General features: G+C 45.3%; 1 protein-coding gene and 1 long non-coding RNA gene across 14 annotated transcripts in view; one reads left to right on the top strand and one right to left on the bottom strand.

Moving 5' to 3' along the window:
- LOC136097621 (uncharacterized) overlaps window positions 1-17,757 on the bottom strand; it is a 74,849-nt gene extending 57,092 nt beyond the window's left edge. For all 4 annotated transcript variants that reach the window (XR_011737622.1, XR_011737621.1, XR_011737623.1 and 1 more), the window contains exon 1: window positions 17,598-17,757. This is a non-coding gene — a long non-coding RNA (uncharacterized lncRNA). The remainder of the gene's footprint in view (window positions 1-17,597) is intronic.
- The window catches only part of KATNAL1 (katanin catalytic subunit A1 like 1), a 46,619-nt gene continuing 38,380 nt past the window's right edge, over window positions 17,478-25,716 (top strand). For 5 of the 10 annotated variants that reach the window (XM_071804629.1, XM_071804626.1, XM_071804620.1 and 2 more), the window contains exon 1: window positions 17,478-17,611. The gene's annotated coding sequence lies outside the window, so the exon portion shown is untranslated. Of the gene's footprint in view, window positions 17,612-17,905; window positions 18,050-18,203; window positions 18,226-20,299; window positions 20,855-25,716 lie in introns of those variants that run through there. The other 5 variants (XM_071804619.1, XM_071804614.1, XM_071804621.1 and 2 more) reach the window with 5 other exon arrangements.

The following is a 25,716-nucleotide window of genomic DNA, read 5'->3' as shown; positions in this document are numbered from 1 at the left end:
TCAAAGGACCTTAATCTGGCTCTCCTCTGCCCAGGAAGGGATCTTATTTGGTTCCTTCTCCCTCTGCTATGTGCCCTGGAGCCTGTTCTTCTCAAAGTGAGTCTGTCCATGTAGATGTCTGCAGAGAGGCAGATGGTGTTGAGGGATCCAGAGACCTGGGCTGTGTTTCATGTGGTGCCATCTCATTTCTGCATCTTGAAGCAAGCGCCCTTGCCCACCTCCTTGCCTAGGTTTATAGCATCTGCTGCTCAGGAATGTCACGGGGCCCTGGGACATTCACTGTGTTTTCAGAGCAGCTAGCAAACAACAGGTTCATTTTAGCTGGGCTTTCCAGGTACAAAATAATATAAATGTGAAACAAGAAAAGTGACACCATTTATCAAACTCCGTTATAGCATGAAGAGCAGATAAATAGATCCCATAATCAGAGGTTAGTCCTCCAGCTACAGTCTGGTTTTATTTGGTGTGAGTTTTGCCCACAGCACCTCTTTCTTCGGCAAAATACACAGGTCTTGATTTTTCTGACTTTACTGAGGTGTGAACCTGTAGTAATTTCAAAGCAGCTACTCAAGTTCCATTAGTATTCGATCTACTTTGAGATGAACAGTAGCCTCATTAGGCTTTACTTGCCTTCCTGCCCTGCTGCTGGTTGGCTAAGGGTGATAACACCTAGGAAACAATGCTGGTGCTTAGAGCAAAAAATCAGGACGAGTGAATCTAGTCCCAGCTCTGCCACTGACAAGAGATGAATCCCTGCCTGTTTTGTTTTTAATTTTCCTTTCTGTAATGAGAGTAATGCTGATACCTCTTATAGCAGAGGCACGACTGCTACTTTGGTTTGTAGAACACGTTGTGATGGTCAAAGCACATCTCAGTGAAAATACAAAGCGCTACTAAGTGTTTCTAAAGTATGTGATGCTTCTCCTAAACTTACCCTTTCTGAGCTGACACTTGGCATGTCTGGTTTCCTATTACATCTCTACTATAAAATAAGCTGTGTTTTGGGTGAACTATTTACTAAACACGTAACTTTAAAATTTTAATTTTTTTCTCTAGGTATACATCATGTTTAGTGCATATAACCCAGATCCTTAGTGCTTCTGAATGCCAAGAAGCTGTGTAAAAGGTCTGTTGTCAGACAAACTACTTGTAGATCATGACAACAGCATGAACGAGTGGGTTACATAACTGACGAGCTAATCACATCTTGGTAGGCAGAAAAACATTTATTTTCTTGTCACCTAGCAATATGATAATGGATTATACCTGCTTCTTTCAAGTCTCGCTGCAAAATATGCTTTGTCTGTGGATGTCCTTCCAGCAGCAAAGTGTGTAGTGTAGTAGAGCGCGTGGCTCTGGATTCCTACCATGAGGCCCTGACTCTGAGGCTGCAGATGGCTGCTGTCAGCAACACAACTCGTTTAAGGTGCATTCACCTCCCTTCTCAGCCCATGCTGTGCATCCCCACGTACCACTGAACCTGACCTCCACCATGCTTTCACATCAGTGTAGCAAAGCAACAGCACAAAGCAGGTTAACTGGTTGAGTCTGAGATGGGTGTATGTGAGCAGGTCCTCAACACTGTCCCCTCTTCAGCACTACGGGGTGCCATGCAGTGCTTCTCATCACTGACATGGCAGTGGCTGGGGAGCGTTCCCAAGCCGGTCCTGGGCATTGGGTCTGATTCCCCCTCTCCCACAGATGTGCCTGCGTTTACACTAGGTCTTTTGGATGTATAGAAAATGTGTATCATATTCTTAGCAGACACTGCTGAAGCAGGAAATGCCTTAAACACGTATCTGGCATTGCACCATGCATTACCAGAGCCATGGTTGTCTGCAGCACACAGAGATACGCATGTCCTCTGCTCATCAAGAACTGCTCCACATCGTCTGCGCACATTGCAGCTCAGCTTCTCTGGGGAATGCTGTGTTTGCTGGTAAATCTGCACACCAGACAGTGCTTTGCTTTCTGGTCTATGAATGGTGTAGCCAGAAACAGGCTGCTGTGCTGCTATGCTTCAGAGAGGATAATATCATCCTTTTCCAGGCTGTTTATTGTTTACCAGAGGTGCCCAATTTCTGACAAAGAAAAGAAATGGATTCTGGGCAATTTAGCAATAATCAAGAGCAGGGTGAGCAGGATGGCTTTATAATATGTACAGCACTGTGTGCAGGGCTCAACAAAAGCGTGCAATACCAGCAGCTTGCAGACACTGGGCCCTTACACTGCCACATTAAAGATAATGGCAACAAACTTTGCCTGCCCTGCAAATTGCAGTCAGAGAGCATAGAAACCTCTAAACTAGCGACAGAACAACTGTATGGGAAGCCTATGACATTAAATACATGAAAGGGAAGCCTTGGGACTATAAGAAGGAATAGAGTATGTTCAGCACAGAATGGGTACTCCTCAAGGGACTATTTAAACATCATTTACTAGTTTCGCCTGCTAGCATAGCTCTGTCAAAATCAACAGACATCAAAAGTTTGCACAGATGAAGTTTACTCAGGAACAGAAGAGCAGAGCAAGACCTTCCACTTTGATCAGTTGTCTTGGCTTTGCCCCTTGGCACAGAAATCCTTCAGAGATCTTTTGGGGTTTCTTTTGTCATTTGATGAGCTTGCCTCTGACACATGAAACCACGTGAGCAGAGCCGTATGACTGAGGCAGGGAGGTAATTCCAGGAGCAGATAGGGTGTGTGTGGCAGGGTTCATTTCATGCCAGTGCCATAACAAGCAGTGTGCTCCCTACCTGCAGTGCAGCCCCAGGTGCTTGTGCTCTGGGACCCAGGTGGAGAACCCGGGTGACCTGTCCCTCAGCTGCATTACACACGCAGAGCTCAGGACCATGAGCTGCACTGCCCTGCGGATGATGGACATACAGACTGGGCTGCTATGACTTACCACAGCACATAAGTATCCTGGCCCTCCCTTCCTTCAACTGTCTCCTCCGCTCCTGTTTTGTGGTGTCCCCCCACCTCTTCCTCCTTACAGACAGCCACCCCTAGTTGGGGTAGGTTGGGTAGAGCAGTGACATGGACAGGAGAGTCAGGGTAATGCAGAGAAATGGTGCCAAGAAAGGAAAGATGCTACAATAAGGTAAATACTCCGCACCCACTAGCACTCTCGTTACCGTTTGGCCATAAGCTAAACTGTTTCAGCTTATTTGTCTTAGTCCTAAATACAGGGTGCATGAAGGGGTTGCCCAAACACAGCAGAGAAACCTCTAATCTATAGTCTGCACTGCAGTAATGTTGGTGGTGTGGGTAGAGTTCACGAAGCAGATGTAGATGTTTAAACTGTAGGTGTCCATTTGTGAGTTAGTCACCTTAGGACACGGTTTTAAGTCAGAGAAAAATAAGCACTTTTGGCATAAGATAGAAATTTACACTCAGTGGAGCTAAATTGTGCCTTGTAAGCTCCTGCTGCTCCACGCTGACAACACAGGGAGTTGGGCACGACCAGCTCACAGGTAAACGTCTGTGCGACACAGGTCACATGATGGGCAAGATAAATCACATTTTGTACAGCTTTGTTTTGACATCAGGGTGCTACACGCTGTGGGGGTGCTGGGAGCAGGGCTTGGGGAGTGCCTGGTGGGACACACTTCGGCACAGAACCGCAGGGGCCGGGGGGACAGATTCAGAGGAACAGAGACACGCAGTGACAGGCACAGCAAAAGCCTTTGGGAACGTGGCCACTGAAGCAACCGTGACTTCATTAGACTTGCTCAAAATGCCCTCTAGCCTAAACCTTTCACCTCATTTAATGGTTTCTTGGCCTCTACCCCTTATAATTCTGAAATGAAAAAAAAAATCTCTTTTGACTCCTGTTTTCAAGCTAGAGCTGTTTGATTTGGAACACTGCATTGAAGCCTGTGCTACTGATTGATTTCAGGTTTATTATATTTTCCCCTTTGAAACATGCTACAGTGAAAAAAAAATCTGCACACTTTGTCGTTTTTCATGTAGCCCCCCCCCCTTTTTTTTTTTCAATCTTAGCAAATGCTCAGTCTTTTCCACTTCAATAGCCTGAAATTCTCCCCTGGGAGCCCTAAGCTCTTTAAATATTTTTAGGTTGCCAGATTTCTTATGTTCTCTCTCCAGGAAGCCAATTTCGTTTCTAAGCTCTTGAGAGTAGTCCAGCTTCATCTTTTGCGCACTCACTGCATCACAATAAAATGCTGCCTAATTGCTGCCTCAGCTGAGTCCCAAAGGTGCTGGAGTTTGTCTCTAGGCTACAGTTGTGGACAATAAACTCTGCTCAGACTGGAGTTAAGCCTTTTTATTATTTAAATCAGAGTCATGTAAAATTAGTTTACTAGCAAGTAACCCACAAAGATCTACTATGGAAAGAAACTCCCACTTATTGTTTTCCAACATGATGAGAGAATGATCAGATATAAAGATTTGCAAGCAGCTCACAATAGAAGATGTAATAGAAAGACCAGTATCTAATTCAGCCAAAAAGACATGAGAATGTTTCTGTGAGCCTAGGAGTTACTCTCAGATCTTGGCTCTTTGGTGTTCTTTAGTTTCAAATTGAAACTGGTGGCATGAAAAACTCTCTTCTTTCCTCTAGCTTATCCATAACCTGAAATACCTATGGAAGAGGAAAGGCTGCAGATAAATGCCAGATGAGCAAGAGCCTTTTGTTCTTAGTCTAGCATAACAGCCAGAGGATTCAGGGAGCATTTTGCTAGAAAAACATCAAGAACATACTAAGACCAGCTGGCCGCACCTCCCTCAAGCTTGAGAAGACCCTGCCAGCAAGGGACAAATAGACAATACAGGGAGTGAGAATGAACAAACCCTTCTCCTCACCAGGACCATGTTCAGCCATCGTCAATAGCAGAAGACGACATTTGTACACCGCATACACTGGCATTTTCTCCCTTCATGTTCCTTGTTTTAATCTGTATTTTAAAGTGCTTATATTTTTGTTGTAAAATATGGCTTCTGATGATAGCGCATACTCCACAGACATTATAGTAGACAGACTTATTGATCGTTTTTTGAGACTCTAGTTCCTTAAGACAATGCTTTCTTTGGGTGCATTTGGTGCTGCGTGCCCAAATCCACAGACTTAATGAGCCAAAAAGTGAAGCTGGAAGAGACCTCCAGATTTTCTCGAAACAGTTAGACTGTACTTCAATTAGAAAAGGCCAGACATGACAGCAGAGACCTGACACAGCCTTTGCGGTGGTGCTGGCAGCACACCTGCAGCCCGGGACGCTGGTGAGCGAGGATGGGACACGTCCACGTCACGACGAGACGATTCAAAGAGCTCTTCATGAGGCTGCTTCCGCCAGCAGCGTGCGTGCACAACAGGCAGAGGGATCTGTCTGCAGCAACTGCGCGGGGACTGTGCACCACACACCGTGCGCTCCCTGCGCAGAGACCCCTCCTGTTGCCGGGGTCTCTCATTCCTCATTTACATTTGTCTTCTCGAGAACGTCATGGCAGACACGGCGTGGACCACAGAACCTCCGTTACTAATGGTGACGCACAAGAGAGGAAGGATGCGCAGGTCTGAAGTCGATTTTGGCAGGCAGCAGCTAGAAAAGCTAGGACGCAATTTCAGCCTTATTCAGATCAATGGGAATTTTGCCACTGATGTCAGTGGGACGAAGACTTCGCGCCACATGTCTGCCTGTAATCGGAGAAGATGTATTCTGTGAGTCCTGGAGACTCAGTGAAAACAGGACCCCACAGAGTTCATCTTAGATTCATCATCTGAAATAAAACTACGTGGATTCTTTGTGCCCTTTCTCTAGTTATCTGTAAAACAAGTATGATAATGCTTTGAGTGCTAAACAATACAAGGTGTGTAGGAAGACATAATATCTTTTATTAGGCCAACTGATATACTTGGGGAAAAACTGACAAGCTTTCAGGCTTGTCTGAAATGCTTTGAGATGCTCTGATGAAAGGTGTTTGAGCTGTGCAAGGGATCATTAAATTACATTCTTCCTCTCTCTGGAAATCATTTACTGATGTTTCAAAGGAAAGATGCTGTACAGAAATAACTGATTTCTATTGCAAGTGCTGTCTGGAGCTAAATATCTTCCTTCCTCTCTCTTTATGAACCAATCTAAAGAAAAATATGTTTTAAATTAACATGTTAAGAATTATTTTGTGGCATAATGTATAGTCTTGTGAAATGTTCTGTGTTAAGGATAACTCACAAGATCCTTAGGCATATACATAGAAACAAAATGGCTGGATTTCTGTTTAAAGCTTTGTGGAAATTATGAAGGTATCCCTGTAAAGAAATTAGAAAGTGTGGAAGCTCTGTAAAAACAGCTAGTAGGAAAAAAAAAAAGGCAGATATGAGTCAAAAACTACATTACGCTTGTAAACACTGCTTAACAAACCCCCAGATTTTCACTACTGAGTGTGGGCATCATGCCTTGGAAAGCTGTGGACTAGTCAGTGTCTACAAAAGAGTAACAGCAATAACCAAACACTTAACCCCCTCCTCTGCCTGACTTGATCACGGAAGACAGAATGAACTGGGAGTGCTCATTCAAAGTTAGCCAGGAGTGACAGATCAACACCACGATGCTACTGCAGCTGGGAGCGCAGGAAGAAATATCCCTGCCACCAGCGGACCACCGAGCTTACTGTGGGCCATCAATGGGTATGTGAGGGAAGGTGTTGGTCTCATCTACCTTCTCAAAGCAAGCAATGATGAAGGAAGGCCCATGGCCCCAGGGTCACCTTGTCTTACAGCCTCCACTGCAGTGTGAGGGACACACTGTCCAGGAGCAGCTCCAGTTAGCTGCGGGGCAGGGGCCGGAGGGACCAAGACCTTCCTCTTCCAGTCTCAAGTTCTTAACTCCAGTTAGACTTTGTCCAAAAGGTTTAACTGTACATAAATCCTACTAGTGTCACTTTAGCAGTACTTTAGTTCAGTGTCAAAATACAAATGATGTCAAGAACAGAGAAAACTGCAGGGGGGGGGGGAATCTTTAAATATATAAAAAGCAAAAAAAGGATTAAATATACTTTTGTTTGTGTCTATTAAACAACAAGCATTGGGGATAAATCGCAGCAAAGGAGAGTTACATTAAACCACTAGGCAACTGTGCAGGATTAAGAAAAATTAAGCATTGGTATAGACTGCCTGGAGAAATGGTGAAACTTTCATCACTGGAATGTGTCAAAAATGGCTTAAATAAACATAATCAAAAGTTTCACTACCAATGCTTGTCCACTGAAGCGGAGAATAGACTTGGAGATTAGTTTGAGAAAGGTTACAATGTGTGACCAGGTTTTCCTGGATGTATTATCTTTTTTTTTGTCCCGCTGGAAGATGCTGTTGAAGACTTTCTGTTTGTTTGAGCTTCTGAGATGCATTCCTCTGAAAATATTTGTCTAAGACCGGAGGGGCCATTTATCTTCGGAAGTGCCTGTTCCTCTCCACTGATCACAGATACAGTCACAGATGACTGGTTTGGTGTGGACACCTACTTATTGAATCCGTAAAGTCAGATGAGATGATTCCCATCCTTAGTGACAAATTGTGTCCTTTCTAATATATTCCTAGATATAACACTCAAATCTCCATTATTCATTTGAACTATAATTACTTGTGCACATATGAGGTGGCACCCATAACACATAATCATAATGTTATTTATTGTCCTGTATTAGTAATTTTATCACATTATACTTTGATTCCATGTGGTGCAATGAAGCTTTCCTATGCAAGGGGTGGAAAGCTTCTACACAACAATTAATATAAACTATTCCACTTTTGCATGCCATTCCCACTGAGAATATCACTGAAATGTATGGTATCTCAGGAAGGAGAATGTTATTTTTAGATCTAAGAGCCAGTCAAAGCTCTTCTGAGTCACAGGTAGAGCTACTAACTAGGAATGTAAGCAGCTTTATTTCAGGAGTTTGTATGAAATGCTGAGGTGCTTCTGATATGTGGTAACAACCACTTCTGTTTTCAAAGTCTGCCTATGATTAATATAAGTACTCAAATCATCTGTATGATTATGTGCTTACATTGTGTTCATCCCATCACAGGACTAAAACGGGGAACTTAAGACGTGTCTACACTACGTCCTACACTGAGGTCAAGGGAACAAGCCTGAGCACCCAGTCGTCGCCGCTGTTTCATTGTTAGCTCTCTCCATGGGGGCCTGTTAAGGTACAAACCACACATTCAAGATAAGGCACGGATCTTGGCTAGCTCACTCTTGGGATTCCCCCCAAATGGCAGTAAAGCCACGAACATTATATTTGGCTCCCTCAGACCCATGTTAGTCTTTCAACACTATTCCCACAGGCTCAGCGCTCTCGGAAGTGCAGAGGGGGGACACCACAAGGTGCACTTACGAGATGCAGGGTACAGGGCTACACGGCGAGGGCAGAGCAGTCTGTAAGAGCCCTGAGCAGCTGGGGCTCAGCCAGCGCCCACCACTGAGCCTGGGGATGGGACATTGCTCCCTCTCTTGTGTGGACACACACTTTGGAGTCACTTGCACATCATGGCAAAGGGAGTGTGCCTGTATCAGCCAGCACTGCTCAGAACAGTGGTGCTGGGGGCTGCTTGCAGGATGCAGAAAGGTCCCAAGGACTGTCTTAGTAGGAGGGGGACTTTTTGGTACCTCAGCAAAACTGAAACCCAGAATACAAACGACAAAGGTGAACAGAAGAAACAGCACAGGATCACCTTCCCCATCTTTAGAAAACTGTAGAATATTATTCTACTGTGCTTTTGCTACCATTTTTTTTAACCAACTTTGTTCTTCTTTTGTAACCTGTAGTTATGGAAACCCCAATCTTACATCTTCTTATGCACAAGTACCTAATCATACATGCATTTCTCCACTGTGAAAGGATGTGAAGTGTTAAGGCTCCATACTGGTTTTGGCTGGGACAGAGTTAAATTTCTTCATAGAAGCTTGTATGGGGCTATGTTTTGGATTTGTGATTAAAATGGTTGATAACACAGGGATGTTTCAGTTACTGCTGAGCAGCCTTACATAGAGTCAAGGCCTTTTCTGCTTCTCATACCAACCCATCAGCGAGTGGGCTGGGGGTGCACAAGAAGTTGAGAGGGGACACAGGTGGGACAGCTGACCCCAACTGACCAAAGGGATATTCCACACCATACGATGTCATATTCAGCATATAAAGCTGCGAGAAAAAGGAGGAAGGTGAGGATGTTCTGTGAGATGGTGTCTGTCTTCCCAAGTCACCATTAGACACAATGGAGCCCGGCTGTCCTGGAGATGGCTGAACACCTGCCTGCCCATGGGAGGGAGTGAATTAATCCCTTGTTTTGCTTTGCTTGTGAGCGTGGCTTTTGCTTTACCTGTTAAATTATCAATATCTCAAACCAGAAGTTTTCCCCCTTTCACCCTTCTCATTCTCCCCCATCCCACTGGGTGGGGAGTGAGCGGCTGTGTGATGCTTAGTTGCTGGCTGGGGCTGAATCACAACGGGCTCATTTTGTAACTTCATTGCATTTAAAAATGTATCAAGCATTAAATTAAACAGAACACTTCCCCTCTCTCCCTTTTTTTCAAGGTGATATGAAAAACTATTTGAATGAGGAAACGCATACAATATAAGAAGACAACAGCATATATAGGTTTAGCTCCACCTTAGCATATAGAAGTTTAGCTCCAGCTATGCTTCCTTGTGGATTTTAGCTTCATCCTTACTCGATTCTTTAGGAAAGTTTTAATTCTTACTTTCATGGAGAAAGACCAGAAAGAAGTGAGTACTTCAGCTAAAAGAAGCAATTAGCCAGGTCGAACTATGGACGGTCACAAATAAATATAATTAAACAATCTCTTCACAGGTTATCGAGAAGTCTACTTGATGTCTACTGAACTTTAAAAAGCAGCAAAAGATGCTGTGTAAAAATTAGTAACTTAAAAATTATTAACAGTTTTCTCACCTCACTGGCTTTGTGGCCAGCATTCCTAATATGCACTTGTTTTCAAAAGAATACTGTTTTAAAACAGGGTAGTTAATTCTGTAACGACATGAAATATCCTAACTGCCAGAGGCTGGAAAAGTGTCCCAGTGTTGGTCACTAGCGGCACAAAATCACTGTGAACTGGAATGACTTTTAATAATCAGGAAATGAAGTTTTAGTCCATAATAGGTTTGCAGTTGAGCCCATGTGGTTTTAGAGGTTCACACAGAAGGCAACTGAACCTAGGTTGTTGTAGCCTGCATTTATCTACGTACAAGGAGCAGCCGCGCAGTCTGTGGGTGGGATTCAGCTGGCCAAATGCAGATATTTCATATCGAATATGAATATCTCGCACAGTTCATACAAAGCACCATCTAAAATGCCAGTTTTTCCATTGATTTTGAAAAGAATCTAAGGAAACTAGCTCACGTGCAGATGTCCACACTGTCGACCATTCACATTGGGTAAACTGCATCCAGTGTATCTGCCGAAACATAAGCAGCTCTTGATGGGGAAGTTCTTAAGCTACTCAACCATTACTGCATTTGCTCTAGGTTAGTGGCAATGCCATGCATTTAGGAGTATTTATAAAATTTAGCATACCTTTTCATGGTACATTTGTAAATCCTATAAGGTATTTTGTTTAAATTATGACAATTTTTACATGGATAACAGAGATATAAAGCTAGATATCTCCTACTCTGGGACATTCAAAACCCGCCTGGATGCCTTCCTGTGTAACCTCATCTGGGTGTTCCTGCTCTGGCAGGGGGATTGGACTGGATGATCTTTCGAGGTCCCTTCTAATTCCTAACATTCTGTGATTCTGTAATTCTGTGATTCTGTGAGATTATCTCTTTCTTGCAGTGACACAAACCATAATAAACCTCCATGATATTTGTGTAACTGTAATTGTATGAATGAATGTAATGGTAATGGTAGGAATACCATGTACTTGAACAGAACAATGCTTAGATACAAGACTCGATCTTCTTAGCTTACATCCAGAAGCTCAATATAACTTTTTCTTGGTGGCATACTTGGCAAACAGGCCCCCGAGTTTAACAACTCATTTCTGTCTCTTGCTAAAGCTCATCACTTCCTTGGGTGTGCAGGTTTAACTGTTTACAAGGTCCTGCAATAAACCGAATCAGAGACATGATCTAGGTTAAAACACCTTCTTTCCCAGGAATACTTTTAACCCCGATGATTTCACCAACCGAGCTGACAGTGCCACCACATCAACAGCTGTACAGAGGGATACACAAGAACAAGTGTTGAGGGGTGGAGACCAGTGAAGGCAGGTCTGTTGCCAAGGAAAAGATGGAAAGAATAGCGCAAAACAGCATTCAGAGTTGAAGAGGCTCCTCCAGATGATAATTCAGAGCAGAGGCCTAACTAACATAGTCTGAATTGCTCTCTGGAGGAGCCTCTCTCACTCCTTCAACTATGCAAGGCATCTAGGGAGACAAGCCGCCTAATTTAGGCATCTAAGTTAGATGTTTAAACGTAGGCAGCGAATATTCCTCTCGAGAATGTTAATGGCATATTATAATTACTTAAAATATGCTTAAAATATGTTTAATCAAAGTTGTGATACCAATACAAAATCATGTTTCTCATTTATTAGATAAATGAACAACATTAACAAAATGCACATTATCCAAATAGAGCCCAAATTCTTAAGTTAAAAAAAGATTACTAATTTTACTCTCATAATATGAACCAGATTAAGTTGTTCACATGGAAACCACTGCATGTTCCCTATAGTAATAGCATTAGGGAACCAGAAAGGGAAAAGAGATTTTTCACAATGATCACCAGCATATCTTATTTAACTTTCTTGATCTCCTTAGACATTTCTTTAAAGTTTTCAATTAGGAACTTCGGCTAAACTTTTTCCATCTGTAATTACTTCTTGCCATTTACTACATTGCTCCTACCTACTCAGTACTTCTTACACATTCAGTGATGGGTGTTTAAGAAGTTATCGATAAATGACAGAAGTTATTCTTCCAATACAGATGCATGGCCTCTGGTGGGCTGACTCCTGCCCTGCAGAATCTTGTTACTTAGGTACACACCAGAACACCAGTTTCAGTGCATCTTTCTCCAGCATAATCACCTTCATTGCCACTGATCACAGCACTATTCAAAGGACTATCTGAGACAGTCCTGGAAAGGATTACCTTAAAGAACGCTCTTTAAATGTAGTTATCGTCTGTTCTGGATGAATGTGTTTACAGGAGCAGATTGTTAAAGCCAATTCATCTTCTAATATCTCACACTGCAGAACTGGAACTAACATGCCTAAGAAATCAAAAACACTGGGCAAGCCATTAATATGTATTAGACTGTGTTTTGTTTATTCTAGTGGTTTGGGCATCTACAGAGTGTGTGTAAAAAGGTGTCCAACAGCTCTCCTATTTGAAACCGTTGCTGTTAAATCAGAAAAATATCTACAGGGGAAGGAGAATAATATCTACCAGCATGACTTAAAATTAATGGCTGTGCCTGAGTTAACAGGCTCAACTGATGCAACTGTTTGGTTCAAACTATCAAAGCCTAGTATCCTATGGTTTGGTACCCATTTCCACTTAGCCCTCATCACCTCCATAAAACAGCTGCCCAGGGGTCAGACATGGCTCTGCAACTGTGCACAGAAGTAGGTGCTTCAAGTGGCACTTAAGCCTGAAGCTGTTGGTCATTCTATGCATGCAGACTGGGCAGCTTTTTGCAGGAAAAATCTTTACCAGCTAAGTTCTGCCTGCCTTAGTCACAGCAGGGGCACCACCTGAACCCATGTATTCTACCATGCTACTTACTACAAAACTAAAAGGAACTCGGATACCATTAAGACCTCCATCCTTTTGTAAATGTAATTGAAATTGGCCCATGAGGTTCAAAATTACTGCAGTGGGCCAGACCATGTGCAACTCCAGAAGCGTCATATATTTAGCAAACCAGCCTAAAATTCACACCCTACCATGAAAGAGTTATACTACCAAATGTTTTTTGCTTAATTGTGCATCACAGGAGATTTGTTGTTAGTTGTCAACCCTAGCACACAGACTAAGGGAACCCTGCCACTTGATACTGCCTAGTGGTCTGCCACAGGACTGAGATGATGTGAATAAACTTTTCTTTCCCTGTTCTGGTTTTCACTTAACAGTTGTTGACACACAGCTCTGTGGGCCTGACTCTGTTTTCTCTGAGGCTTCTGTCCAAGTCTTCCTCTCTCTTTGACTAACGTAAGCTACTTCCTTATTCTTTCTCCAAAGAGTAACGCTCCAACACATGCAAAAAGCTTCTCCATGTTAAGCACACACACAAAAGAAATGCAGTATCCTAGTTCCTGTCAATTACTGTAATTTCCATCCACAGACTCAAAGCAGAACTGTGTTTTTCAACCTACTGTAAGCTTGCTTCAACCCATCTCAAAGATCTGTCTTGTTTCCTACCTGTGTTTTTCATTAATTTTGGCATTGGCTTGTTCTTTATCATTTTAATTAACCTAGTCATAACTGCCATGACAACCTTCTCTCTCTATGGCTCCAATGATGCAACAAATACTTCAGGTGGGATTCCTCTTACCTGTCTTTAGGCATCTACAGTGCAAACACTTAAATTTATGCTGATCAGCTAAGTCTTCTGTAAGCACTGAAAAAAGATTAAACACATTCAAGGCACAGTCCACCTTAGTCAAAGTGGGAATTGTTTCCCTGAGGTACCTATCTCTCTCCCTACCATGTGAAAAAACTTAGAGGAAAGCTAACTCTGAGGCAAAGGTCTGCAAGAGAGATGTCTACATTTGACCAGATAAATACAAATATCTGTGTCCATTCCTACTCTCACTTTCTGACTTAACTGAAATATCATTTACAAATCAACTGCTTTCCCTTGAACTGTTCTCTGTTAAAAATTCATAGCATTTTGAGATGTACCTTGTGTGAAAGATGTTGACTAAATCCTTCTGCGTTGCCACTCTCACAATTTCTCAAGGTCCAGATTCTGAGGCTCTTTTCTAGGGGAGAAATTGGTGGATGTGCCATACTGACAAATACCGTATCATTAAAATACCTAAGCAGAAGAACAATTGCTGTGTGTGCATGAAAATTAACAGTGTGTGTCTACTGATGCCTTTACTGAGTTGTGTGTAACTTCACTTGAAAGGTTAATGTCCATGAATATGTAACATGTACCTTCTTTTCCCCATTGATTCCCTATTGTTTTTCACCTTCCATTATTACAGCATTTCTGAACGTAGCCTGGAAGACCTTTGGTAAAGAGTTATGTTTGCATGTGAGCCTTAAAGAGTATTATGAAGGCACAATAATTCCTGTAGTCTGATTAAATATAATTGCAAGGGGGGTGGAAGACAAAAGCAAAAGGCAGTTCATAATTCATAGACATCTCATATGTTTTCAGTTTTCCCCTGCAGAACTTTGTGTGTGGGAGGAGGTTACAAATGGAGCTGCTACTTTGTGCTAAAAGCCTGTGCCAGCCATATGAGTTAGACACAAGCTATGGAATTTATGCAACGATAACCAAATCAATTCAGAAATCGGTTTTGTTAATCTGCCACGGACTCTAAGAGTCGATAGTTTTAAACTTTTCTGACAGTGTCTGCAATTACTCTAGCTGAAGAGACGCTTTTGGACCAAATCAAATGTTCACGGCAAAAGAGTTACATTAATTTATATCAGCTTCTGATTGAACTGACTAGAATAAATCAGCGAGAGAGGGCACACAATCAGCTCTGCTGGCAGATTTGCACATTGGTGGAAAGGGGCACAATTAGTCTCTGGCGTTTGGCTGTGAGTAATGCTCTCCTCCACCAACACGGCTGGAGCCCGCTGACCACAGCCGCCAACACCCACCAGCATCACGTCTCACCCTAAACTGCTGGGTTTATAGCCTCTATCAAAAAGTAAAAAGACGTAAGCTGTGAGAATATACTCAGAGTAGAACAAGACTCAGTGGCTTAAAGTGTCACCCCCCCCCTCAGCAATTTCTTACGTTCTCTTTGCCTGAGATTACTGCCTCACAGCAGACTCGATGGAATGAAACACATGCACTAGTCCCAGCTGCTTCAATAAAGGGTTCAAAAAATTAGCTTAAACTGCTGATGAAGATGACTTTAATTGTCATATTTTGATTTAAAATGGATTAGAAACATTAGTGTTTCCAGTTCAGAGACTGCTGTGGAGGCAGGAACCTTGAATAAGGAGGCAGAATAGATGGTCAGGGAAGCAGTGTTTTTCACATCACTCCAGGCAGATTTGCTGGAGTTTGTCTGGCTGTGGCAATAGGAAAGGCTATGAAATTTCACACTCATGGCTACCATTCTTTTGCTTTATTAACACTTTATTAACACTTTTATGAACTTCTGATTTTCTGGCTGGACCAGATGAGGTCCCCTCCAACCTGAATTATCCTGTGATCCTTAATATACCTGGCGTGCATGGCTGGGAACCTGGAGATATGGTTCTCTTCCTGCTGACGCAGTCACTTAGCAGATCTTGGCAAGCTGCGTAGACCAATGTTTACAAACTTTCCCTCTGAGGGGTCCATCTACGGTGACACTGATTTTGCTCTGGTGTTGAGCAACTGCTTTTCAAAGGGAGGTCAGCAGTAGTGTGGATTCCCTCTGCCACTAGGAAGCAGCCCCACTCAACTCAAGCATTACTGAAAAAAAGGACAGGGGAAAAAAATACCAAACAAATGGAAATTATAACTAAATAACCAACCTTCTCTGTGTCATGATTTCCCAGGTGAGGGATGTGATCCTTAGACAAAGCAGTTAATGTGTTGCCTAATGTGATAAGAGGCATATAGTCTTGTGGGAACGGATATTATGGCAGTCCTGGGAGAAGGCTGCTTATGATCTGCTCTCCCCAAGAAGCACTGAGCTCTCTAAGGTCTGCACAGCATCTATGCTTTTGGGCATGTGAAAAACCAGCAGGAATTGATGTCACGGGCAGGCAAGTTTGAAGAAATCTGGAAAAGGGCGAAGCCAGGGTTGCAGCTGTTATGAATTCATCACGATTTTGGCCCCAGTTCTAAAATATTCACAAAGGCATAAGAATCTCCACATGATTTTGAGGGAAGCAAGATCTATAGATATATGAATGACACATTCACACATGCTGTATTGTTTAAGAGGCATACTAAGCTTTGAGTTTCAATCCCTGCTCCTTCACTTGTGTCAGTTACCATTTCTGAGAACCTTATTGTGAGATACAACCTCACGCTGCTGCCTCACAGTAACTACAACTGACATTTTCTGGAGAAATCGTGTCATTATCGGGAGCAATCACAAGATTATCATCAGTGGGACAGTCTCAGACCTGTCACAAGGCAGTGCCTGCAGTAAGGAGTCACTGCAGTGGTGCGGCCGCACACAAAAACGCAGCTCGGATCCACCAGGATGTCTGCGGGCTGCTCCTGCCTCTGCGGCTCCTCTGCCTTCCTTGCGCCTGCGGCAGCTTTGCAGGGTCAGCTATTTCAGGAACTTGATCCAACCAAGCTCTTGTAATTTTTTGGAGGGGCATAGCTGGTTTCCCACCAGATCAGAGCCCAGGCTTGCCTTGCCAGATGGTTAGGTAAGAGCTATTACCATGTAAATAACAAACAGGAAAGCATAGCCACGATCACAGAGGAAGGCGGGACTGTCCCTTTTGGTAGCAATACAGCCACAGGCTGGCTTGCATTAACTGCGAAACGACATCCTTAAAGAGGTTTCTAACCACACTGCTCCTCTCACAGGGACCAGACTGTCCATATGAATCGAGAGATGCATGCTTCAGCAATGCTAGGTAACATTCACCCGCAGCAGATGATGCAAACTGGGTGGTGCCGACCTGTGAGGCTGCCTGTGATTAGCAAGTACCACTTTGGTTCCAAGGAACAGGCAAGTCCCCAAATCTGTTCCTTTTCTGTTAAAGCAATGAAACCTGCTAGCAAAGACTGCATCGAGTCCCCTTCTGTGCGCCCATACAGGACAACTGCACATTTTCCCTTTCCTAGCCACTCGAGCTGAAGTGGGAACAGATGAGGTTTGTGTTCTCAGCGTGCTCATCCACTAAGCTCTCAGAGATGAGACCAGCACCCAGAGGACCAGCGGACGCCACACAGCCACAACCAGCCAGCCCGGGAGCCGCGGCGTTCGGCTCTTGCCCCCGCTGAAGCCCCCTGCCCGCGGGCAGCCGGCACTGAGCTCTTCCACAGACCGGAGGCTGGGAGGCCGTGGCGGGGGCGGGCAGCACTCGCAGCCATCCCCGGCGATGCAGCGCGATTTGCCTCCGTGTAAACCCGCCGGGAAAACCCCACCCTTTTCCCCCGCCAGGGCAAGGCCGAGGACGCTCCAGAGAAGCGGGAGCCTGACGGCCCACCAGTTGGTTCCGAAGCGGGCTCGGCGCCGCCCGTGTCCCGGAGGCCGCCCGGCGGGGGCGGGGTAGCGGGATGCGGCGCCGTCCCCTCCCCGCGCCCCGCGCCGCCATGGCAACCGCCCGTCGCCGCCGCGCGCGCGCACCCCCTCCCCCGCCCGCTCCCCCCCCTCCCCCTGTGCCTCCCCCCCTCCCCGGTCTGACGGAGCAGAAGGGCTGCGCCCCCTCCCCGCGCCGCTCCCGTCCGCGGACACGCACCCCGGCTCTCCCAGGTAACGGCAGGGCCCGGCTACACGGCGGCCCTTCACGGCGTTGCCCGGGGCGGGCGGCGGCTCAGACCCCGGCCCAACGGGCGCCCTCCCGCCGCAGCGCCGCTGCCCGTCCCGTAAGCGGCGGCGGAGGTGGGGGTAGCGGCGGGGGAGGCTGGCGGAGGGCAGAGCCCCCTCCCCGCGGAGCATGCTGGGAAGTGTAGTCCCGCGCCCCCCGCCGGGCGCTGGGCGCTGAGGGGACGGGCGGCGGGTGGGAACTACAAACCCCAGCGCGCTCGGCTCGGGGGGGAGATGGGTCGTACCGATTTGCCCCGGCACAGGAGACCGTTGTGAGGAGCGGGGGAAGGGGTTGCTCTGAATGAAGGCGTTGAGGCCACTTGTCTCTGCGGAGCCTCTACTGAGGGGATGATGGAGCCGGAGCGCTGTGGACAGGGGCCAAGGGTGCGGGTTTACCGCGGGAGGAGGGCGGAGGGAGGGGCGGTGTGGAAGGGAAGCGCCGTGGCTGCGGCAGGGGGGTGGGAGGGCGCTGAGGAGGGGCGGGATGTGAGGGGAGGGCTGTGGCATCCAGGGAGGTGTGAGCGGCAGGCCGGGCTCGGGGCCGGTGCCGGGGGTGTGCGGTGAGGAGAGAGATGGCTGCAGAAGCGGGGGCGGCATGAGTGAATGCAGGGGTGGGCGTTGTGGGGGAAACCCAGGTGGGTGGGTGCGGTTAGGAGGTGCGTTGTGGGGAGGATGTGTTGGGTGGCAAGTGGAGGACTCGGCTGGGTAAAGAGTGAATGCGAGCAAAGGGCACCTGGGAACACAGGTAGATGGATGACACGGAGCGATCTGGAGGAGGAGTGGCCGAGCAGATGCAAGGGGAGGGATGTGCAGAAGGCAGAGTAGGTTGGAGGCCGGGTAAAGAGATGCAGGGGAGGCAGCGGTCAAAGAGAGCCGGGGCTACTGGCCCTGCAAAGGTTCCTCAACCAGTTTTACTTCATAATTTGCGGTTTCATGTGTCCTTACCACACTTAGACTCTGTTCAGCTTGTTGCACTAGGTGATCTTTACATGAACAGACACACTGTTACTTTTTGAAATAATTTGCTTCCTTTCTATTGTGCCCACATTTCTGTCATGATGTCAGTATTGGCATTTGTCTTTTTCCCTCTCCATTTCCTCTTGATGCCAGTTCCAGTGTTACCTGTTATCTTGTATTCTGCAATAAGCATAGAGGGGTGGATAAAATTGCAGTTCCTACTCCATATAATATTTATGGTTGATATATTAGAAGGAGTTATTTTTTCTTCCTGAAGATCTGTCTCTTACTACAATCGGTGTGGTAGTATTCCTCGCATATGAATATCAAATGACTATTCCTAACACAGTTTCAAGTGGTACAGAGATGTGTTTCTTTCCAATGGTTTAATTTATATTGCAGTTGAAGGTTGAGTTTTGTTTGTTTCTTTTTTTCACCCCTTCACATCAGACACATCCTAGGCAGGGTTAGGCTTCTTGCAGCTCCTGGTACTGCTGCAGCATGTTTCCAGGGTGCTTTGCTCTCAGACACTTGGGCTTTTGAGCAGGTAATGGAGAAGAATGGATCCTGCCCTGAGCTAATCACAATCTCAACATAGTTAGAAAAGTAAATGGAAGACAGGGAAACAACAATAGGCCTTATCTGGTTTGCTGTGTAAACAACTGGAAGAAAAAAAAAAAAAAAACAAACCCGATTCTTCATATAAATGTAAATTTTAATGAATATATACTGTTCTTTAGAACAATAAAAAAATACACATTCATAGTCACAGAATCACAGAATCACAGAATTGGCTAGGTTGGAAAAGACCTCAGAGATCATCAAGTCCAACCCTTGGTCCAACTTCAGCCCATTTACTAGATCATGGCACTAAGAGCCATGTCCAATCTCAGTTTAAAAACCTCCAGGGACGGTGAGTCCACCACCTCCCTAGGCAGGCCATTCCAATGCCTGATCACTCTTTCCGTAAAGAACTTCTTCCTAATATCCAGCCTAAACTTCCCCTGGCAGAGTTTAAGCCCATGTCCCCTTGTCCTATTGCTGACTGCCTGGGAGAAGAGACCAGTTCCCACCTGACTATAACTTCCCTTCAGGTAGTTATAGAGAGCAATGAGGTCACCTCTAAGCCTCCTCTTCTCCAGGCTGAACAACCCCAGCTCCCTCAGCCTCTCACCATAGGTCATGTGCTCAAGTCCCTTCACCAGTCTTGTTGCTCTTCTCTGGACCCGCTCCAGCACCTCAATATCTTTCCTGAACTGAGGGGCCCAGAACTGAACACAATACTCCAGGTGTGGCCTCACCAATGCAGAGTACAGGGGAAGGATCACTTCCCTTGTCCTGCTGACCACACTATTTTTGATACAGGCCAGGATACCATTGGCCTTCTTGGCCACCTGGGCACACTGTTGGCTCATGTTGAGCTTGCTGTCAATCAGTACCCCCAGGTCCCTTTCTGTCTGGCTGCTCTCCAGCCACTCTGTGCCCAGCCTGTAGCGCTGAAGGGGGTTGTTGTGGCCAAAGTGCAGTCCTAAAGAGCCCATTCTTTGAAATTCAGAGGGGAATTCAAAAGGTGGAAAAGTATCCAGGCCTAAACCCTGAACTTATGAGTCAGGGTTATAAACACGTGTGACTCCATTAAACCTGCAGTTATTCATGGAAGGTTTATCTGGGTTGCAGATTGTCTGCGCCAGGAATGTGGCAGCACCAGAACAGAATGTATGGAGCCCAGTTGGGTCTGGCAGAGCCGGCAAGCTGCAGCGCTGTGGGAACACGGACAGGCTGGATCCAGGACCAGGTGCAGAAGTGGTTTAACTGCCTCCCTGGCACAGAGCCTGACCTAATAAACACTTTGAACCCAAGCTGACTCTGCACAGACCTATCTCGGGAGTCTTTGGTAGCACGCTTACTCCACCAGAAGGACTTTATACATGTGATGTGCAGAGAAGCGAGTGGCTCCATAGAGAGCCAGAGGAATTATTGATTTGGGCCAAGTTCCACTTGGTTGAGCTCCAGACAGGCCCTGCAGATACCTTCAGGTATCTGAGCCCTTCATCCTGCCAGAGGAGGGATAGGTCACCTCCAGGCCGGTGCCATGTGAACACTGGATTGGGTTTGGTGTGATACTAATGCCAGAAGCCCTGGAGACTGTGCTGGAGAAGTGCGGAGACAGCCTGAGTCCAGCAGGGCTGGGATGGAGAAGCCTCTCGCTGCCAAAACTGCATGTGTATGGAGGTATGCTCCCTAGAGTGCCCTGTAGTGTCTGTGTTAGCTGTTTGCATTTGTTATCCAGCCTGGCTGATGACCACCCTAAATAACAGACGTGATTGTTTGAACATGCCTGAAGCTGGTACTTGCGGTGCTCTGGAGAAGAACACATTTTGTAGTTAGTCTTAGGAACAGCACAACCACCTCTGATTCTCCTCTTTCCAGTTCTTCAGAAAACTGTAGTTCAACGGCTTTGCAAATGGTCATTTCATTCTCCAGGGTCCTACTGTCTGTGCAATGGTGTGTTATCTCTAATTAAAATACTGGTCGTGGTTTCTTCTGTATTTGTGTTTATTGTTAATTTGTGGTGAATGTCTTTACTTCATTTGAAGATTTTTTTTTCAGTTGCATTTAAAGTAGCATTCAGTCCTCTGCTTCAAGTTAGCTCTCAAAAGATTCTGCACAAAAATAGTTTGAGGCCTGTGTGCATGCTTCTTCTCCTTCCCATTTCCATATCCATTTCCCCATTAACTCCACGTCTGCTCTTTCAAAACAGAGTTTCAGGGCGAAGAAGCCAAAAGCCAGTTAACAGAAAGCAGTTAACTGAATTGAAAGATCCCTCCGTGCTGGGTTTCCTGGACCACGGGGTGTGTGTGTGTTTTATCTAGTGTGTGTGCTGCTTTGAAGTGACATGTTGAACGGGGAGTGAACACTGATGACATTCATTACCTGCTGCAAACCCTGCTGCTGCTGCCGCTGTGATGGGAGCAGTTCTTGTCGCTGCTGATGAATGCAGCAAACAGGAAAAGAAATAAAGCACTGGCACAGGACGCTTCTCATCTTCGATTCAAGAAGCCATTTAAATATAGTTTAAATCGAGATCTGCTGGAACTGAGCCACATCCTTATTTATCTCTCTATATGTTTTTAACAGGAGTTATGATTCTGTGATGTAATGATCGTTTGCTTCCACACGAGTCGAGGGGATCACAGCTGCGTGTTTAAACAAAGCCAAATTAACAGGGAAAGATAGATTTAGCCCTGGAACTTGGCAAGCCTTTTGTTTGTTTGTATTTTATCTGATAATGATCAGTTAAAACGTTGTGTTTGTCATGCAAATGTAATGCCTGATAATTCTCTGCAGCATTGGTGATTGCTTCTTAACAGGGACAGTTAATCATAAGAAATGAAGGCCAGTTGTCCGGCACCCAAGTCAAAAATGAGAGAATCTTTCTAATAAAGCAGGCAAGGCTTTTTTTTTTTTTTTTTTTTTTAATAATTGCATCTTGGAATCACAAATTCTTAAAAATCAAATAAAATATATCAAGCACATGAAGAAGTACAGTCTGACTGTATTTCACTGTGGTGGATTGACCCTGGCTGGACACCAGGTGCCCACCAAAGCTGCTCTGTCACTTCCTCCTCAGCTGGACAGGGGAGAGAAAATAGAGTGAAAGGCTTTTGGGTCAAGATAAGGACAAAGAGATCACTCAGCAATTACCATCACGGGCAAAACACACTTGACTCGTGGAAAATGAATTTAATGTATTGCAAATCAGATCAGAGTAGGGTAATGAGAAAATAAAAAGCAAATTTTGAAACACCCTCCTCCTACCCCTCCCTTCATCCTGAGCTCATCTTCTCTCCTGAATACCTCTTTCCCACCAGCAGTGCAGGGGCACAGGGAGTGGGGGCTGTGGTCAATTCGTCACACGTTTTCTCTGCTGCTCCTTCTTCCTCACACTCTTCCCCTGCTCCAGCGTGGGGTCCCTCCCACAGGAGACAGTCCTCCATGAATTTCTCTAATGTGAGTCCTCCCCATGGGCTGGAGTTGCTCACAAACTGCTCCAGGATGGGTCCCTTCCACGGTGTGCAGTCCTTCAGGAACAGGCTGCTCCAGTGTGGGTCTCCCATGGGGTCACAAGTCGTGCCAGCAAACCTGCTCCAGCCTGGGCTTCTCTCTTCCACGAGGCCACAGGTCCTGCCAGGGCCTTGTTCCAGAGTGAGCTTCCCACAGGGTCACAGTCTCCTTCGGGCATCCACCTGCTTTGTTGTGGGGTCCTCCATGGGCTGCAGGTGGATCTCTGCTCCACCATGGACCTCAGAGGAACAGCCGGCTTTACCATTGTCTCCACCACAGATTGCAGGGGAATCTCTGCTCCAGTGCCTGGAGCACCTCCTGTCCCTTTTCTTCACCAACCTGGATGTCTGAAGGGCTGTTTCTCTCATATTCTCATTCCTTTCCTCCAGCTGCTGTTGCACAGCAGTTTTTTCCCCCTTGGCCTTGGCCAGTGGCAGGTCCATCTCGGGGCCACTGGCGTTGGCTCTATCAGACATGGGGGAGCTTCTAGCACCTTCTCACAGAAGCTGCCCCTGTAGCTCTCCTACTACTAAAATCTTGCCAAGCAAACCCAATACATTCAGTCAGAAATACACTTCTGTAGGCTTCTAGTAGGAACCGCATGGCATGCACGGAAAAGTTTTTTTCTTCCTCTGATAATGCTCCAGTTAGTGTTGCAGTTTGTGCTTATCCAGGTAATGTACTGTTATATGTCTCTGTTTTAACAAGTTTTAAATTTGAAAGGGAAAATGGAAAATAGAATTGTACTGTACTAAGTGAAAACATAATTGTGGGAGAGGAAGATGTTCAAAACTGATCAAAGCTGACTCACAAAAACAACATGGCCTTAAACTAAGAATGGCAGGTTTACATGAATTGTAAGGAGAAGCTTCCAAGCAGTATGAAGAATTTGAGAAAGGAACAACTTCAGTTAATTGCTTAGGCTCCGGTAATAGAAATAGGTGCACATGAAAAATGGATAAATCTAAAAATCAAAAATTCCTAACACTGGAATTATCTTCTTTGCTTTGCCCTGTGTGGCAATGGACCTGTTGTGGGGTTGTGCAGTGGCAGAGGGCCATCCTGGCTCTCTTTTGTGGAAGTGGAAAATGCATAGTTGTACCTCTGCTCTGGATTTCAGAAGATGGTGCCTAACAGTGTGGCTCTCTGTCTTGTGACGTTAGTCAGGTCTCTTACATTGTGTTTCAGAATGCCTGACGTGCTGCATGGCTGATTTGTGGAAAATGAGAAACAGATACAGTAACCGGTCTTCATCAGCGTATGTCCAGGCCTTTCCAGATGTTCAGCTGTCCAGTCAGCAAGACTGCACAGCTGCTATGACATTAGACCATATGTCTAGCAACCTCAGGGAGCTGTGGAAGACTTTTTTTGTCTGGATGGTTAAAATTATGGTCAGAGAAAGACACGTAGCCAGAAAAAAACCCAGGTATATTATAGCCCTATCAGTGAGGAATTAACAACTGATTTGAAGAACAGTCAGTAGGCAGTAAATAAGGCTTGATGTGACTATTGAGACAATGAGAGTAAAGCAAAAATGAACAACTGCTCATTTAATGAGTGTCGTCCATCCTGTGCAAGAGTTAAGTGCCTGTGGGGAAAATGGGACACTGTTGTGTAACTGATTGTGTCACACACAGGCGAAAAGAGACATGTAAGGATAGCAGAGATGCCTTGTTTTGGCATTTGCAAAGCTGAATGTTCAATAGGAAGCAACAGGAAAACCCCTGCTACAGACCCCACATTTATTGCCTCTGGTAGCACTGGGGTGAGGTTAAGTGGGAGACAGGCAGGGGTGAAGGGGGCAGTTGTCCTGCATTTCCACTGGTGTTGCACCCAAGTTTGGAATAGTTTGCTAAACAAGCTGTCCCCCTTTGCCCACCATTCACACAGTGACTGTATCTGCCTGTGGATACGTTTGTATGTGTATAATGTTTTAATGTTAAAACAGACTGTCTTTTGGATCTTGCTCAATTGTGCATTGCTTGAGTTCTGGGAGAAAAATTCTTTTCTGACCCCAGATAGGGATCAGCTCAGTTTATGCTCCAAAGAATAGAGATTAATATCCCCTGTGACCTTTTAGCCTAGCTGCTGCAGGGTTTTTAACAAGTGGGCTTGAGACCCCATGTGTGGCAGCTATGCCAGCATGAATGTCTGTAATGCCTCTTCTTGTCAATGATCCGTGAACTAAGGAATCTCCAAGGATATCTTGACGTACCGTGGAGCTGTTACGGTCTAGTGCAGGATAGAACCATGCAATGATAGAATGAAAAGCTGGTGTCAGAAGTAATGTGTAAGTTGTTCTAAATGTACCTGACAACAGTTGTCCCTGGATCTGTATGTACTTAAAAATGCAGCCATGATATGGTAGGAAAAACAAATATTTAAACAAAAGCCCAAACAACAAAAAACAACAAAAGCACTATTTATGACTTCTGTATTTCTGGTTTCTTGGATGTTTACAATGTTGTATGAACTTCATGACATAGTGTAGAACAGGTAATAAAAAATAAACATATAACATGAAGAAGCCCCCACCTAGTTCCAGCTACCTCTTCCTTCCCACCCTGGTGGTGAAGAGGGGAGTTGTCTAGAAAACAATCCAGGAATGAATTCCTTCCTAAAAATAATTTTTCCTTAATTTTGGACATATTCATTTTGACGTGCTTTGGCTATTCTGAACTAATGTCACCGTTGCTGATATGTGGAAAATGTTTGTAGTTTGTTTAAGCCATTTTTAACCATTAGTTTAAAAAAGCCAGTCTTTTTCTTTGCAATAGGACTTAAAAGAACTGTCTGGGGGTCAGGAGGAGCACTGATTCAGGACTGAGGTCTACAGGTGCTATTTCAAACATGTCTCTGGTAAATGAGTGATGTTATATTCACCTTCCCAAGCTATATTATCTGCTTTGGTGTCTAGGGTAGGTGATAAGTAAAAACTGAAGTGCCTGAATCCAAGAGAAGCATCATGGGGCTTTTGTCAGCTTAGCTCTGGTGGCATCAACGGCTCAGTAGGTATATACATCCACACC

Source organism: Patagioenas fasciata, chromosome 1, assembly GCF_037038585.1.
Source record: "Patagioenas fasciata isolate bPatFas1 chromosome 1, bPatFas1.hap1, whole genome shotgun sequence".
In the NCBI taxonomy this organism is placed as follows: Eukaryota; Metazoa; Chordata; class Aves; order Columbiformes; family Columbidae; genus Patagioenas; species Patagioenas fasciata.
Note: the sequence above shows the minus strand (reverse complement) of the source record. Positions and strands in the feature narration are given on the sequence as shown.